At 44.5% G+C, this 16892-nt stretch overlaps 1 pseudogene; it reads right to left on the bottom strand.

Moving 5' to 3' along the window:
- Nucleotides 1-12275: 12275 nt before the first annotated feature.
- LOC134399663 (taste receptor type 2 member 119-like) lies at nucleotides 12276-14100 on the bottom strand (annotated as a pseudogene).
- Between the last annotated feature and the right edge of the window lie 2792 nt (nucleotides 14101-16892).

Genomic DNA, 16892 nt, shown 5'->3' with positions numbered 1-16892 from the left:
TGTATAGGCTGGAAAGGTCAAGGAATCCCATAGATTGCTATAGGAATCTGAATGCAGAATCCATTCAAATGATTACTGGATTCAATCATTGAGGGGCAAATGATTCCCTAAAGAAGAATCATTCTTTCTTTGATGTACTAATCTTTTTCATGGATTCTTTGACATCAATTTCTGTAGTGTCAGATTTGCTAATAAATTTCAATTTAGCATCTTCCCAAGGTAGAAGATGATCACAAGTTCCCAAACATGCCTTCAGATGTGCAAAATGTGCACATTAAAAATGCACTTAAAAAAGAAAAAAAAGCACACTATAAATTATGCATTTTGAAAGTGCATTTTCACACTTTCCTTTTGCCCATCCTTGCTATAGCTGTATTCAGTTGCTGTTTACTCCATATGGTTAGCATTGCATACACACACACACACACACAAACAGAGACCACGTGTGATGGCACCACCCATATTTATTTATTTATTTATTGCATTTATATCCCGCACCATAGCCGAAGCTCTCTGGGTGGTTTACAACAATTAAAAACAGTAAACATTAAAATATACCAAATTTAAAAACATAAAAAGCATAAAAACCCAGTATTCTTTAAAAAAAAAACAGCTATTGCTCCTCACTGACTCTTCCCTCCTTCCTTTCTACAGAATCCGAATGATATTTCCTATGTATACAGCGGTTATGCTCCTCTAAGTGTGCGCCTGGCACAACTGCTTGCCTGGCCAGGGTGGCGAAGCATAGAAAAAGTCTTAAAGATGCCTCCAGGCCCTCACTTTGAAGAGAGGCAGCAGTTACCAAAGGGGCTTCAAAAAAAAAAAAAGGAAAAAAAAGCGTAGGTATCCTTGGATACACCTTTTGTATTGCTGTTAGATCAATGTTCTTTTCACCCAAGGACGAGATCCAAACAGCCCTTAAGCACGACTCCACCATTCCAACGACAGAGGGTTCAAAAGCGCTTTATTGATTAGTAATCAAGGCCTGGTCTCTTCAAAGGGAGCAATCAGACAAAAGACATAGGGAATATGGTACAGTATTAAAGCTTTCAAGGGGCAGGGCCCAGTAGCAGCATTAACCAATCAGAACATAACACTGAGGCATAGTTAATTATGCTAAACAGTCCTGTAAACAATACCTTTGGCCTGACAGTAAGTTACAGAGAGTTAACTTCAACACAGACAGCTGGAGCCAGGACTCTTGTTTATATTAGTAATCAAGGATGCAAGGACGCACACAAGGAGACATTCTCATACAGGGCATTTTGACATTTTGCTTGGAGTGCAATGGAGATTTTACAGTTTCCTGTTAAAAATGGAGGTGGTTCTGCTAACAATTTCCCCCCTTTTAAAGCAATTCAAAACTTAAGCTTGCTAGCTTCTTTTAGATCATCTGTGGCTAAGGCTTCACAATACAAATACATTTGCTGGTGGATTACAGACTTTGCAAGACTTTTCACAAAAGACAAAATACAGGGAAGGCAAAAAGCAAGGATAAACAAAAATCATTACAATGGAACAAAATACAATGCAAGAAATCCCTCTTTTAACTACTCCATATTGGACAACTAACTAGTGAGCCATCTAAATAGATCATCAGTGGGTGGTTCAACTGCTTAATGAGGAAGGCAAATTGATAACAGACAACAAAGAAAAGGCTGAAGTGCTTAATTCCTATTTTGCCTCGGTCTTCTCCTAAAAGCGGGTCTATGACTCCCCTGGAAAAAGTGAAGCAGAAGTTGAGGGGGCAGGATTGCAGTTTGAGATTGATAAAGAAATGGTCAAAGAACACCTAATTTCCCTGAATGAGTTTAAATCTCCAGGGCCCGATGAACTGTATCTAAGAGTAATGAAGGAGCTAGCAGAAGAACTCTCAGAACCCTTGTCTATTATCTTTGTAAAATCATGGAAGATGGGTGAGGTGCCGGACGACTGGAGGAGGGCTAACGTTGTCCTTATCTTCAAAAAAACAAAAAGGAACCTGGGAACATGGGAACTACAGACCAGTCAGTCTGGGAAAATTCTGGAGCAGATTATAAAGAAGTCAATCTGTAAACACCTTGAAATCAATGCAGTGATTACTAGAAGCCGAAATGGATTTGTCAGGAGGTGTAGGGAACGCTGATCAAATTTGCAGATGACACAAAATTGGGTAGGATAGCTAATACTCTGGAAGACAGAAACAAACTTCAAAGTGATCTTGATAGACTGGAGTGCTGGGCTGAAAATAACAGAATGAAACTTAATAGGAATAAATGCCAAGTTCTACATTTAGGGAATAGAAACTAAATGCACAGTTACAAGATGGGGGACACTTGGCTCAGCAATACTACAAACGAGAATTGTTGTAGATCACAAGCTGAATATGAGCCAATAGCACAATATGGCTGCAAGAAAGGCAAATGCTATTTTGGGCTGCATTAATAGAAGTATAGCTTCCAAATCACGTGAGGTACTGGTTCCTCTCTATTCAGTCCTGGTTAGGCCTCACCTAGAGTACTGCGTCCAGTTCTGGGCTCCACAATTCAAGAAGGACACAAACAAGCTGGAGCGTGTTCAGAAAAGGGCAACCAGGATGATCAGAGGTCTAGAAACAAAGCCTTATAAAGAGAGACTGAAAGAACTGGGCATGTTTAGCCTGGAGAACAGAAGATTGAGGGGAGACATGATAGCACTCTTCAAATACTTAAAAGGTTGTCACACAGAGGAGGGCCAGGATCTCTTCTCAGAATGCAAGACACGGAATAACGGGCTCAAGTTAAAAGAAGCCAGATTCCGGCTGGACATCAGGAAAAACTTCCTAACTGTTAGAGCAGTGCAACAGTGGAATCAGTTACCTAGGGAGGTTGTGGGGTCTCCCACACTAGAGGCATTCAAGAGGCAGCTGGACAACTAACTGTCAGGGATGCTTTAGGGTGGATTCCTGCATTGAGCAGGGGGTTGGACTTGATGGTCTTGTAGGCCCCTTCCAACTCTGCTATTCTTTGTTAACTTTCATTTACAACTACCGTAGGGCTCTAAAAGTCCTTGGGTAGAATCATAATATGTGTACACAATTCTGATATTTTGGCTTGTGTGGTGATCACAAGCTTTTGCAGGGCAGGAAGATAAGCTTTTGCAAAGAACATTTGGCAGTTGTGGAACGAAGCCAAGTCACTTATGATGCTATTCACATAGCGATGTTGTTTTGGAGCCATTTTCCAACACTCTCTGACCTCCGCTGGCCCAACATCCATTCTGCTCATGCATGGTGGACATGTGTGTAGATGGGAAGCCTGCTGAATGCATCCTCTCTATGAGCTGGACCCCCTGCGTCATCATGATTCCCAATCCCAGAAGAGCCTCTGCATGTTCTGCAGGCTTCCACTCTGCAGATATGAAGGCATGAGTAGAAGGGTGACCATATGGAAAGGAGGACAAGGCTCCTGTATCTTTAACAGTTGCATAGGAAAGGAAATTTCAGCTGGTGTCATTCATATATATACGCAGAACCTGGTGAAATTCCCTCTTCATCACAAGAGTTAAAAGTGCAGGAGCCCTGCCCTCTTTTGTATCTGGTAAAGAGGGCAGGGCTCTTGCAGCTTTAACTGTTGTAATGAAGAGGGAAATTCACCAGGTTCTCCATGCATACAAATGACACCTGCTGAAATTCCCTTTTCTATGCAACCTTTAAAGATACAGGAGCCCTGTCCTCCTTTCCATATGGTCACCCTAATAAGTACGGCTAGTGGGCTATTAGCATATCTTTGATTTCAGCAAGCAAGTCTGACATAGGATGTATCTAGCAAAGAATTTTAAATTTTTCAGTTCTCTCTTAAAAAAAAAAAAGTTTGTAGATCTTATGGATGGAGGGAGCCTTGATCTGTTCTTAAAACCATGATCCCAGAAATTGGCACTTCTCAGCCAGCAGAGGGAGTACCAAGTGATTGGTAGAGACATCGGAAGATCCTCGGTTGTGATGCCACCTTACTGCTAACATCATGAAATACATCAGGTTAGGAAGCAGATATTTGTCTATGGCTATCAAACGAAACAATGGTTCAGCAGGGATATGCATTCAGGGCAAAGTCGAGCAAACCATCTGTTTCAGTGGGCTGGCTGATGGAAGTCTTATTCTGTGAATACCCATTGCAGAATTATAGGTGCCCTTAAAAATATGCCTTTGGCAATACTGATCACCAATACATATCTAAAATGAAAAGTACATCACAACCCTAATCTCACGACTCCCAGAACACAGACATGACAACAACATCACAATGCCCAAATTTTTGTGAACCGCCCAGAAATTTTTGTGAACGGCCCAGAGAGCTTCGGCTATTGGGCGGTATAAAAAATGTAATAAATAAATAAATAAATAAATAAAATAACATAAAAATCAGTATCCATACATTAGCATATTGCTATATTAATTAGTTTAATGCTATATAGACACATTTATTTATGTGTTTATTAGCATATCAGTATATTTAAAAGTGGGAACTGCAAAAACTGTTGCATTATATCTTCCCCATGCACTACGGGCATATCTAGATGGGGCAATATCCTGGGGATCATCTCGGGATTGTCCCTGTGCGTTCATGACAGTGAACGCACATGGGTAACATGACATACAGGGGATCCTGGGAGCAGGGAGGGATGATTCCTTCCTTACCCTGGGATATGGCCCTAGACTTCTATCCCGACATTTCCCACGGTCTCGGGATGATCCTGAAACCGCGGGAGGTGTGAGCCGCCATCCCGGTTTCATCCCTGCTCTAGCAAGCCCAGCTCCTTCCCTCTGCTGACTCCCAACACTTGCAGGGAGGAGGAATTCACAAGCTGAATATGAGCCAACAGTGCGATATGGCTGCAAGAAAGGCCAATGCTATTTTGGGCTGCATTAATAGAAGTATAGCTTCCAAATCACTTGAGGTACTGGTTCCTTTCTATTCGGCCCTGGTTAGGCCTCATCTAGAGTATTGCGTCCAGTTCCGGGCTCCACAATTCAAGAAGGACGCAGACAAGCTGGAGCGTGTTCGGAGGAGGGCAACCAGGATGATCGGGGGTCTGGAAACAAAGCCCTATGAAGAGAGACTGAAAGAACGGGGCATGTTTAGCCTGGAGAAGAGAAGATTGAGGGGAGACATGAGAGCACTCTTCAAATACTTAAAAGGTTGTCACACAGAGGAGGGCCAGGATCTCTTCTCGATCCTCCCAGAGTGCAGGACACGGAATAACGGGCTCAAGTTAAAGGAAGCCAGATTCCAGGTGGACATCAGGAAAAACTACCTGACTGTTAGAGCAGTACGACAATGGAATCAGTTGTGAACCGCCCAGAGAGCTTCGGCTATTGGGCGGTATAAAAATGTAATAAATAAATAAATAAATAAATAAATAAATCAGTTACCTAGGGAGGTTGTGGGCTCTCCCACACTAGAGGCTTTCAAGAGGCAGCTGGACAACCATCTGTCAGGGATGCTTTAGGGTGGATTCCTGCATTGAGCAGGGGGTTGGACTCGATGGCCTTGTAGGCCCCTTTCAGCTCTATTCTATAATTCTCTGATTCTATGAGGGAAGAAGCTGGGATGGCCACCCACACCTCCCGCGGTCTCGGCACAATCCTGAGACCGCAGGAAGAATTGGGTTTTCCCAGGGATTATTTATCCCTTGGGAAACCCATGCTCACAGTCCCCTCCTCTGCCCTTGGGAGTCCCTGTGCGTCATTTGGACACACAGGGTCTTGGATGTGACCAGCCCAGATTTTCGGGCTGGTGTAGAAATGGCCTAACTTTCCAGATGTTTTGGATTTCAGCTCCCAGTATCCTTGATCGTTGGCCACACTGGCAGGGGCTCCTGTGAGGAATTTGCACATGCTTTGACACTGGCAGCTCAGGAAAAGGGGGCCAGATGGCCCACTTAACAACGTGCTCCTTCGAGGCATTGATCTTGGGGCTACCCCACTTCCATTGCTTTTCACACAGATCTAGCCTTTTCCTGGTTCCCATTTGCAGTAACGGGGTCAGCATTTCCAGAGCAAAGGAAGGAAGCTCGGAAAATGACAAGTTGTTTGACAAGTATGGGCTATCATTCTGCTGGGCTAAATGAAGTAATGCATGGAGAGAAGGAAACTCACAAGGATATTGACAGGAGGGGAATATGCCTCTGCGCGGGCTACGTAGTGGACCTCCGATCATGCAGAGTTGCGCAAAAACAGCAATTGGATTGTTTTTTAAAAAATAAATAAATACAAGATTTGCGCACTTTTAAAGATCAAAAAGGTTGTACAAATGACAGTCTGTGCAAATGGTGGAAACTGGGGGAAATGCACCAATTGCACCCCTTTTTTAATGGAAATCTGCGTACTTGCTCAATGTGCTACAGAGTGAGTCAACCACATTGGAGGCGGGAAACAGAATTAAATCTGGGAGGCCAAGCTGGAAAAACCCGTTCTGTATTCACCTCCCCTCCCTCAAAAAAGCCAAAATTGTTATGTATTCCTAGTGTAGGGTATCATTCTCTTGAATCAAGACCTCATTCCAAACCAGTGCAATACATTGTTTTTACTTACTGCTAGTTTTGATCTGTGTGATTTTTGTCTTCATTGCTGCTTTTAGCTTACCCCTAATGTGTCCCTAATGTGCTTTAATGATTGGTTCTGGCTTATATGCTTTTCACAAATTTGTATGGCACTTTGATTGACTCCTTCTTTAGAGGGGATGGAGACAGAAAGATGGGAATATACAGTTTTAAAATAATAAATAAATAAGAGAGCAGGCACAAGAAAAAGGCTGTCACCCTTTGGCAATCTGGACAAAAGGGGGGGGGCAATCCTACCCCCACCCCACCCTGCCCCAGAATCAACCTGTTAATTCTATACTGCAACTCCAGGGTGGGATGCAAAAATTGGACAAATAAATACACCTGCTTTAACTCAGTTTCAATTTATTTATTTATTTATTTATTTATTTATTTATTACATTTTTATACCGCCCAATAGCCAAAGCTATTTTAGAATCATAGAATAGAGTTGGAAGGGGCCTACAAGGCCATCGAGTCCAACCCCCTGCTCTATGCAGGAATCCACCCTAAAGCATCCCTGACAGATGGCTGTCCAGCTGCCTCTTGAAGGCCTCTAGTGTGGGAGAGCCCACCGCCTCCCTAGGTAACTGGTTCCATTGTTATACTGCTCTAACAGTCAGGAAGTTTTTCCTGATGTCCAGCTGGAATCTGGCTTCCTGTAACTTGAGCCTGTTATTCCACATCCTGTGCTCTGGGAGGATCGAGAATCCAAAAAGACTTCACAGAGGAAGTGGGTTTTGTAGAAGGAATAATATGCCTATTTTACAGAGTTGAGGACCAGATCATCAATGTGTCAAAGCCTTTGCAATTCATTCCCATGGTTCCAAAAGTTATTTGCAAGTGTTCTGAAGATTTGAACCCCATTTTTTCAGAACCACTCCTATCCCAAAATTTGTGGGTTTTCATACTCAGAAATTCTTCCTTGGAAAAGGGGATCCCTTTGCATTCATGTTCTCCTTATGGATTTCACATGGTGAGCCAATGTGAGAACTGAATCCTGAACTCGATGAACGCTGATCTGATCCAGCATGGCTGTTCTTTATGTTCTCATGTCCTTAGAGCAACACAGGTTTAGATTGCCTTGGGCAGGATCCTATACTGCTGCTGCACTTTCACTGTTTCTCTTCCACAAGTGGTACCAACTGCTCATACAACAGCAACTAGCAATTCCAATGTTCATTTCTGGAAAGGAGACAGTCCGCCAAGCTCCCTTCTGTGACCTCTGCCAACTTGCCCCATTCTGGAAATGAGTGTTGCTGCTTATTTCTGGCTGTTTCTGAAACCAAATTTTTCCATTGCACTCGTGGTCAGTTCTGCTTGCAGTCAGGCTGTATAGGACACTGCCTGCCCCATGCGCATCATATGCATTACAGTTGTACAATTGAAGCATTGTGAAAACAACATGCCTGGCCATTTAATTTATGTATTTATACATTTGATTTTGACAGCTCCTTTCCACCAAGAAAATGATTCTTGTCAGAGGTCCATGCATTTGTAGTAGGAGTAGGGAACCTGGGCCCTTTCTACACCTAAGGGTTATCCCAGGAAAATGGAGGGATCGTCCCTGCCTGCTCCCGGGATCCCCTGTGAGTCATTGCACAGGGACGATCCAGGGATGATCTAGGTGTAGAAAGGGCCCTGGTGCACTCTGGAGGCTCTGGAAATCATGCATTTCCCTTTCCCCTGCACCAACAGGCCTATTAGTGCAAGGGGAAACCTTTAACCTTGGGTTAATGGGGCTTTTAAGGACCCCATTGATGCAGGGAAGGGGAAACACAGGATTTCCCAAGGCTCTAGAAAATGAGCATTTCCCCCTTCCGTGTAAATGGTGGCCACCATTAGTGTGGAAGGGGAAAATGCACAATTCTGGCAGCAGCTTGGGTGGCTGTCAAACACCTAGCATGGCCTTGTACGTGCTCAGCAGTGGTCCACATTCGCTGCTGCTGGGGCACCCGACTGGATCCATGAGGGCCAGACGCACGGGGGTGGTCCACTTCCCTCACAGCCCCAGTCGGGAGCTTGCAACAAGTGTAGCTGTTGCACCCGTGTCCTGCTTGTGGGTCGACAGCTGGTTGGCCACTGTGGGAACAGAGTGCTGGACTAGCAGGACCCTTGGTCTGATCCAGCAGGGCTCTTTTTATGTTCTTATGTTCTTAATGTCTGATTTGGCCCCTAGTTTGGTCCAGATCTGAGTGCTAGAGGTTTCAATCAAAACCAGAACCAGAACCAGTCAGAATCTAAATGATCTATCCAAAGTGCTGGACATATTTTAGGGGTATTTTTTTTTTTGGCTGGTTCTTACTGAAATCCAGAATGGATTCAAAGCCCCGCCAAAATCAGAGCCTCCAGCCTCCGCTGCTTGGATCCCCCGTTTTATACACCTTTGCCTAAGAAAAGTATTTGTCCTGATTTTATTACAAATGCAATTTTAGCATGATAGGAAAAGTTCCATTATGCTGACCTCATTTGATCAGATATATTTGGCTCGCAGCGGTCTTCAGCGGCTCCGCCATGCACTTCTAATGAGAAACGCACGATACCTGGGATGATATGTCAAATAATCCCTCCGGCGTCACCTTAACGAATGACCACTTGAAATGCGGCAGAGGGCCAGTGTAGCAGTGAGCCGTCCTGTTGTCCGTCACTAACTCAGTTTGATTAGCAACTCCTTGAGTCCCTGTGGTGGAAAGCTTAAACTGAGATTGGAAAGTAATGAATCGGTCAGGGACAGAAATAGGAGTATCGAAAAGGTGATCCAGATAAAATGTTACATGGCAGCTGTTAAGCTGCTGAGAGTCTTACTTAGAAAAGAGTGAAAAATTAAGCAAACGTATGTGTTTGTTTAATAATGTATTAGTTTTATATGTTTTAATCAATTATATTATTGTATGGTGTTTTGCATTTGTGTTGCACCCTGCCTTGATCTAGAGCAGTGGTTCTCAACCTTCCTAATGCCGCGACCCTTTAATACAGTTTCTCATGTTGTGGTGACCCCCAACCATAAAATTATTTTCGTTGCTACTTCATAACTGTAATTTTGCTACTGTTATGTAGCAAAATTATGTAGCTCATTTCCTAAGACCATCGGAAATATGTGTTTTCCGATGGTCTTAGGCGACCCCTGTGAAAGGGTCGTTCGACCCCCAAAGGGGTCGCGACCCACAGGTTGAGAACCGCTGATCTAGAGGGAGAGGCGGTTAACTATTATTATTATTATTATTATTATTATTATTATTATTATTATTAATTTCCCTAAGATTGATTAACATATCTCCTAACATTAGTAATTATGGATGGGGAAACTCACTGGAGCCTGCCTCACACACTCACTGGAACCCCACTGAATGCCTGACGGTGGTCTATTTATGCCTGTAATTTTGCATAAATGCCCCCTTATGTAGTGTGACCATATGAAAAGGAGGACAGGGCTCCAGTATCTTTAACAGTTGCATTGAAAAGGGAATTTCTGCAGGTGTCATTTGTATATATGGAGAACCTGGGGAAATTTCCTCTTCCTCACAACAGTTAAAGCTGCAGGTGCCCTGCCCTCTTTTAAATCTGGTCACTCTAGAATAGCTCCTGCACTTTAACTGTTGTGATGAAGAGGGAATTTCGCCAGATTCTCCATATATACAAATGACACCTGCTGAAATTCCCTTTTCTATGCAACTGTTAAAGATACAGGAGCCCTATCCTCCTTTTCATATGGTCACCCTACCTTATGAAAAAGGCTGAGCCACCATTTTGATGTGAAATGTTGGCTCAGCGAGGGAGCAAGGATTCCTGTGCTTGCCCAACCCGCCATCCGCCAAGTCAGGTAAGTTCAGGGATTCGCAGACTGGCAGGGGCCCACAGTCTGAGGCGACCAAGCCAGTGAGAAATTGCCAGGCCTCAGACCCCTGCTGGACACTCATGACATCCCTAACTAGTATAATAACAGGAAGTGGGTCATGTGAATCTAATCTTACCCACAACAAAATGTGGGGAATATGCAGCCTAGAACTATACATCCCTGTCAACAATAGTGATGCTGATGCATGGCCCAGCAGTGAGAGCCCTTGCAGACTGAATCCTCTAGTGACAGTGACTTTAAGGAGGCACCAAAATTGCTCCCTGCTCCTTTCCCATTGCATCAGATCTCATATCCTATTAAATGGAACCCCCAAAGTTACTAATGCTCCCTGACTCTGAAAAGTAGACCCCAGACTCCTCCACTGGCCAACAAAGCCCTGAGGAACATTCCAAATCGGCTCCTTATCCATCCAACCTTCACTCCCCAGGAGAAGACAAGGTGTACAGGAAAAGGTGTCTGGCGTTTTAATAGCCAGATACAAGGGATGAAGTTTCCTGAGGGGATGACACATCCAGCGAGATTCTCCTGGCCTCAGTATGAATCCATGCCAGTTGAAAAAAATTGCACAAATACCCTTTCAACAATGGGAGACAAATGCATATATTTCAAAGATGTTCGCAACTGATGTGTACATTTGGGGAAATGCACATGGAAACACCCATGGACTTTCATACAAAAACAAATCAAATCAAAATAAAACTCACAATCAGATACAGTCTCAAATCAGAACAAGGTTCAAGATAGAATTTGGAGAACTTGAGCATGCTTGAATCTTGCCATTTCACACATCCCTACTTTCTGCATTGCCAGAGGAGTATCCACTGAAAAGTAGGACACTTAGAGCTTTATCACACTAGCGTTATACTGTGCAATCACTGCGAATTGCATGCAAAGGACTCAGAAGTTTTCGACCTTATAATCTGCTTTGATTGTGAAGTACTCCCATGCATCCTGCCTTAATTGTGCAATAAAGCCAAAAGTTTTGCCCTATTTAGCCCCTACTTTTTGAGCGTAACTTCCGAGCCGCCGCTGGGGCTCAGGAGCAGGATTTTAAAGAAATGCTTCCATCTTCGTAAGCTTTAAAGATAAAGACACCAAAATTGGCACAGTAATAGATATTAGGGAGAGCTTTAAGCATACCAAATCTGAATTGAATTGGGTTATCCATTGATTTTTTAATGGTTTTTTACATTTCCCCCTTTAAACTCACTTCCTGGTATGCAAAGGATCGCTGTCGCCCGGTAGCAAAAACAACAACAACCGCAAAAGCTTAGCACTACGGGGATAATCCGAGGGAAGCACGTGCGTGGGATGAAGCTACTAGCCAGCTTATCAACTGGTGGAATGCAAATCTTAATGGGAAAATGGTTCTCCGCCTCTTGTCTGACTTCATATAGTAAGGCAGATCTTTCTGGTTTATTTTACCTAGACTTTTTAAAAAACAAACAAAAGCCAAAACCTTTTTTTTAAAAAAAAATGAATTAAAACCATTTGTACTTTAGATTAGATGTTATTTAGGGCATTGCCCTGTGTTTTTGCATATGCATGGGGATGGTGCTATATCAAGAGTAATAATAACAACAGCTTTAATCATATCCAGACAACGCTAACAAGTCTTTACTTCCCAAATTCAACAATCTACACCATGGTTTTTTCATTACATCCAAAGTGGAATATAAATGTGGATCTTTTCAAGCACATTTAAGGTCAAAGAATTGGTCTGAGGTTTTTTACTCCTTCGAATGCCATTCTGCTCCAGTTCTGAGCTCTGTGGCTTAGTCACTGTTCCTTTACAATGGGCTTATGTAGAGTCTTGTTGATATTGCATGTCAAGCAGAATGCTTTTGAGTGCCAGCTTCAATCAAAAATTAAGGAGAATCAAAAGGACAGAATGGACTGAAGGGCATACGGCAATCATGAGTGTGCAGATACTCTATTTCCATCTGTTCCTGGCTCAGCAGGAAGGGATTCCCAGCAGAATGTCAGCTACAAAGCTGCAGATGTAGAGCATTAGGAAAGAGATCAGAGATTTAATGGCGGTGATGTGAGCTTCAGTCCTCGGTCTCTCATCTGCCTGGTGTGTCTCCATAGAGATGCAATTAACAGGGTGGAGTTTGCTAGAAATATTAGTAGGGGGGTTGACAGCCCAAGTCAGGTACATGCCGAAAACCTTGAAGTAGGAGATGTTCCCAATAGGGCTTTCAAAGGTGGCATTTTTCAGAGAGCTCCTGGTTGAGTTGCAGAGGTGAGCGCTGTAATCCATCCAGATGAAAGGGATGCAAGAGATCAAAGAGACCAACACAGATCCTAGAAGCAACTGGGGAACCATCCCGGTGATTCTCATCTTCATTCGTACGAAGTAGCGGTGGGTGAAAGTGGCCATTTTTGCATAGTAGAAGGCACTGAGACAAGCGGCAAAAGAAAGACAACACCGGCAGGACTGTGTGTATCCAGAGTAGGGCTGTGCTCCGCTTCTCCTCAGATCGGAGAAGCAGAAATGGATCAGGGTGCTTTGCCTCCCCTTAAGGCAGAGGCGAAGAGGATCAGGGGAGCAGTGCAGCGTCGCGGAGTGGATCGAGATGAAGGCGGGTCCTTTGCCTCGATCCGGAGGGTTTACTTGGGGGGTTTACTTGGCCCTGCCGCTGCCACCACCGCCCGTGCGGCGATGGCGGCAGAGCCAGGTAAGGGGGCATGGGGGAGGGGGGGTCTTACCTGGTCCATTGCGGCCCATTGCGGGCTTCACTAGTGCCCACAGCTCAACCCAGAACTATAGGCTGGAAGTGGGGCCTACAGTTCCTGGTTGAGCTGCAGGCTCTAGTGAAGCTGGCAATGGGCTGGGACAGACACAGGTAAGGTGGGAGGAGGAAGGGGCCTTACCTGGTCCTGCCACCATCGCTGCCTGTGCGGCGATGGCGGCAGAGCCAGGTAAGGGGGCAAGGGGGAGGGAGGTCTTACCTGCGTCTGTCTGCATTCCGGCAGCAGCTTCACCTGAGGCCGAGGACTCAAACAGGAAGAGCAGGCCGCAGCTTACCTTACCTTACCTTACGCAGGTAAGGGAGGAGGAAGGAGGGGGCCTTACCTGGCACTGCCGCCTCCACCGCAGTCCATACAGCAATGGCGGAGGAGCCAGGTAAGGGGATAAGGACTTACCTGGTCCATCGAGGCCCGTCGCCGGCTTCACTAGAGCCCATGGCTCAACCAGGGGCCTACAGTTCCTGGTTGAGCCATGGGCTCTAGTGAAGCCGGCGATGGGCCGGGACAGACACAGGTAAGGGGGCAGGAGGGAGGGGGACTTACCTGGTGCTGCCCCCGCCGCTGTGGAGCTCCGATTCGGAGCTGGATGTCCGAAGCGGAGCGGAGAGGACCCTAGGCAGATTGAGGCAGGGTGGAGCAGGCCAGCAATTTGTGGATTGGGTGCAGAGTGGAGCGGGGGGTCCGTGCACAGCCCTAATCCTGAGCACGTTCCACTGGTGTATCTCTGGGAAGAGTGCCGAGTGGAAAACGGTTCCCTGGAGGAGAAGGCAAGATGAGCTGAGACACATCAGGATGTCATCGCAGGTGGGCAGTTTCTTCCATCTCACCCAGTCTATGTAGTCCAAAGCCACAATGAAGGCACTGGCTACCACGCCCAGAACACTGTGGAACATGATGGCAACTTGAAAGGTGGTGTGAATGGGAGTTGACATCCTGTTGTTCACCCCTGCCTGTCTTTCCATCTTGCTTTATGCTGCTAATATCCAAATGGAATCAGGTGTTTCAGACAAGTAGTCTTCTCTTGATACTCTTCAATGGTAGCATGTAGATCTGACCACTTTTGGAAACAGGATATTGGGCAATACGAACTACTGGTCAGACCCAACAGAACCATTCCTATACCTTTTCATGGGTATGGAATCTTGCCAGAACATGACCTCAAACATTTCTCATTCTCCCACTGCAGGAAGTCGCTTGAAATCTATACTGTGAGTTTTCTTCTGGTGCTGTTTTGGGGCATGCAAATTTGGAGTATAATTTAATTTTGGCTTTTATCCAAATCTTTCTCATGGACACCTAATATTTGCAAGATGTATTTGCTCCTACTAGTATCTGGTTACTATTTCCCCTTCCTGTTATGCATTCTCTCCCTACTGCCAGACTTTAGATTCTAAGCTCTTTGGGGCAAGAAATTATCTTCTCCCTCCTTTTCCAAGCCCCCATTTCCACGCCATAAACTTAGGGGTAGTTTTCAAGGGTTGGGGATGTACGATTTTTTGGGGAGCCAAACTTACAAGAGCTCCATTGCAGCTATATTGGGTTGGCAGTTAATATATTTCCACCCCATGAAATGCCCAGTTCCAGTGGCAGTGTGGCACCCGTCTCCCCCTCTGAATGCTTTTCAGAACAAGACATTTTAGGGGTGGTGGAGCATGGTAGCCACTAGCCCAGCAGAGTTGCAATGGAATTCTGGTAAAGTTCTGATTTCCCCCCAAATTTGTAGCCCACTGAAATGTCAGAGAGGAGTCAACATTTTGTCCCCTCTTTTGCCACAGACACCCACCTCCTCCTCCAAAAACTCTCAATGGGAGAATGTGTGAATCAGCAAAACCTGAGCTCAGCAAAGTTCTCCGACTTCCATTTGAAGCTCGTTCTGACTCGACACCATATCAGATTGTGAGCTTCTTCTTTTTATCTGCATGAAAATCCGTGCCTGTTTCCCTGTGTATTTTATTCCAAATGCGTGTATCAGGTCTGCGTATCTTTGAAATGTATCCATAATGCTCCCATTGAATAAAATTCGTGCACATTTTTCAACAGTATGTATTTGTTTCATGTGCATTTTTCAAATTTACGTGTGCTGTCGCATGCAATTCTCTTGGTCTGTGAATTGCATTGGAAGCTCAAAAATGAATGGATTTCAGATTGCATCGGAATCCCTTTTCAGTACAGAAGGTACAAACTGGTCAAATCCTGATCAGGGTTTTCTTTGTTTGTTTTTTCTCTTTTTCCTTTTTCTGTTTTCTTTTTTCCTTTAAATTTTTCTCCCTCTCTCTCCTTGTTTAAGCTTCCTTCCCTTAGAAGTTGTATCAATCAACTTCTATTTTTTCTCCTTTTTGTAGGGTGACCATATGAAAAGGAGAACAGGGCTCCTGTATCTTTAACAGTTGTATTGAAAAGGGAATTTCAGCAGGTGTCCTTTGTATATATGGAGAACCTGGTGAAATTCCCTCTTCATTACAACAGTTAAAGCTGCAGGTGCCCTCTTTTAAATCTGGTCACTCTAGTATAGCTCCTGCAGCTTTAACTGTGGTGTTGAAGAGGGAATTTCACCAGGTTCTCCATATATACAAATGTCACCTGCTGAAATTTCCCTTTTCTATGCAGCTGTTAAAGCTACAGGAGCCCTGTCCTCCTTTTCATATGTTCACCCTAATATTATACATATTCACATAATTGTTGGTTTGATATTAATCATTAGCGGATTGTTTGTATTCATTACTTATTTTGTATCACTTTAAATAAAAATAAAATATTTCTTTAAAAAATGAATTGAAATGAATTTCTCATTCCTCCCTACTAAAAGCATACTTTCAAAGTTTCAAAGGATTGCCCAGCCTGACTAAAGTGCCTTATACACTGATGCCACAAAAGTTTTTCCTCTCCCAGTAATGACTGAACAATCCACTGCATGTTTTCTGCCCAGCATTTACTCTTCAATTATTCTCATGCATTAATTCTCTCCCTCCCTCCCTCCCTCCCTCCCTCCCTCCCTCCCTCCCTCCCTCTCTCTCTCTCTCTGTCTCTCTCTCTCTCTCTCTCTGGCCTTAGCTAGACCTATGGGTCTAGTGGGATGGAGGGGTAAAGATCTTGCAATTTTTTTCATAGCAAGATCTCCCCCTCAGTTCACACATGACACGTGACAATCTTAGGCAGAGAGGTGTCATGCCCGCCATTTTTTACGGTTAAAGGGCCAGCAGTGCACAAACACTCGTGTGCAAAAGGTAAGTTATTTTTCTTTAAAAAAATTACTTTCCCTACTCCCCCACCCCACCCTACCCCTGATGGGCGCAGTGCTTCTGAGGAGCTCTGCACCCCATGTGCGGGTACTGTTTCCACGCGAGGAATCACGAGGAGCTGGAACAAATTCCATCTGGCCATCAGGAAAAACTTCCTGACTATTAGAGCAGTACGACAATGGAACCGATTACCTAGGGAGGTTGTGGGCTCTCCCACAATAGAGGCCTTCAAGAGGCAGCTGGACAGCCATCTGTCAGGGATGCTTTAAGGTGGATTCCTGCATGGAGCGGAGGGTTGGGCTCGATGGCCTTGTAGGCCCCTTCCAACTCTGCTATTCTATGATTCTATGACTTTATCTGCATCCTTCTTAAAACTTGGTACCCTGTATTCATCCACACCTCTTGAAGAGGGGAAGGAACGATAGGTCTGATTTCAGTTCTACCCTGTGTAACAAGGGTGGGTCGACACACTCCCTCCTCCTGAG

The sequence above is a fragment of the Elgaria multicarinata genome, chromosome 5 (assembly GCF_023053635.1).
Source record: "Elgaria multicarinata webbii isolate HBS135686 ecotype San Diego chromosome 5, rElgMul1.1.pri, whole genome shotgun sequence".
Lineage (NCBI taxonomy): Eukaryota > Metazoa > Chordata > Lepidosauria > Squamata > Anguidae > Elgaria > Elgaria multicarinata.
Note: the sequence above shows the minus strand (reverse complement) of the source record. Positions and strands in the feature narration are given on the sequence as shown.